At 46.6% G+C, this 1284-nt stretch overlaps 1 long non-coding RNA gene across 1 annotated transcript in view; it reads left to right on the top strand.

The window, feature by feature from the left end:
* Positions 1-642: 642 nt before the first annotated feature.
* Positions 643-1284, top strand: part of LOC137817515 (uncharacterized) — a 732-nt gene continuing 90 nt past the window's right edge. The window contains exon 1 of the long non-coding RNA XR_011081977.1: positions 643-937. This is a non-coding gene — a long non-coding RNA (uncharacterized lncRNA). The remainder of the gene's footprint in view (positions 938-1284) is intronic.

The following is a 1284-nucleotide window of genomic DNA, read 5'->3' as shown; positions in this document are numbered from 1 at the left end:
CAAATGCCTCCAAAGTGATGTGGGAGAAGTTTGGGATCAAAAGGAATTGATCTTGGTATGGTTGGTGCATAGCCAAGTTCCAAGATTTTGGTGTTTTGGCTTGATTTTGTGACTTGGTGGTGTGCCAAGAATCATGAAATTTTCAAAGTGGTGGTTTTTGAGTTTTGTTGGTTGGAAAGTGTCACAAATGCATGCAGAATGAGGTCTAGAAAGTTTGGTATCAAAACCAAGCCATCTTGATATGGTTTTGAATTTTTAAAATGTTGGAAAATAGAGGGTTTTGAAACAAATTCATGAAAATTCGAAACCTTGGCCAATCCTAACGAAACTTGGTGGGCACCTTCTTGATATTATTATGGGATGGACTGGAAAAAATCACGCAAAAATAAGGTGTCTAGATACGTTTTTCCATTTTTCGCGATTTTCCACATTTCGGGTCTTTGGAAAAATAAAAAAAAATACTTCCCCATGTCGAAAATTTCTAATTTTTTGCAGGCAATGTTGTACCATTTTTATGAGGATCCCTGCAAAAAATCTCGTGAAAATTCGTTCTCTAGGTCACAAAACAGAACTTGTGTCTGCTCAAAAAAAGTGTATCTAGTTGTACAAAAGTGGCTTTTGCATATTTAGCTATTATAGGGGGGGGGTGTTCCTCAATGCAGCCAGCTCTTGCACCATGGAAAATTTTGGTGCGGTCCCTTCATTCTCCCTCTGTTTTGGCTTGCTTTGTGGTGGGGCAAGTCAAAACGCCCACACAAGGGTGATCCACCAACTTGGGTTGGTGTCACCCGTTGTGGGCGGCGACATGGTGGTGGCCGCCGTCGGTTCCGGCCGACTGACCCGGTGGGAAAAAATGTGAATCTGTTATGGGGATTTGTGGCACGCTGGTGGGATTTTCGTTGTGTGGCTCATTTCTAGACTTGTGAGCATCATCAAGGTGTATGGCTTCCAACCGTTCGCGGGGAAGGGGCCATCATGTCTGGCTTGCTGCCGGCCGGGGGGGTAATGTCATCAGTCAGCGTCCGCTTGGGCTCACATTTGTGCTGGTTACGCCCAGGGTCATGTGGTTGATATTGAGGGCTTTATTACTCTCGGTCCAGTAGCGCGCGGCCACCACAGGGAAGGCACAGCCTCATCCGCGTGGCTTCTCCCTCACGAGCATCTTGGCGATCCGCCATGGTGGTCTTGCTGGAGAAGAAGCACGGATGAGACGGCTTGGAACTGTGGCCCGGTGCGATCGGGGAAGATTTGTGCCACGCAAATCGTTGGGTGGCTTATTTGAAG

This window comes from Phaseolus vulgaris, unplaced genomic scaffold (genome assembly GCF_000499845.2).
Source record: "Phaseolus vulgaris cultivar G19833 unplaced genomic scaffold, P. vulgaris v2.0 scaffold_100, whole genome shotgun sequence".
Taxonomy (NCBI): domain Eukaryota; kingdom Viridiplantae; phylum Streptophyta; class Magnoliopsida; order Fabales; family Fabaceae; genus Phaseolus; species Phaseolus vulgaris.
This window is presented reverse-complemented; position numbering and strand designations above follow the sequence as displayed.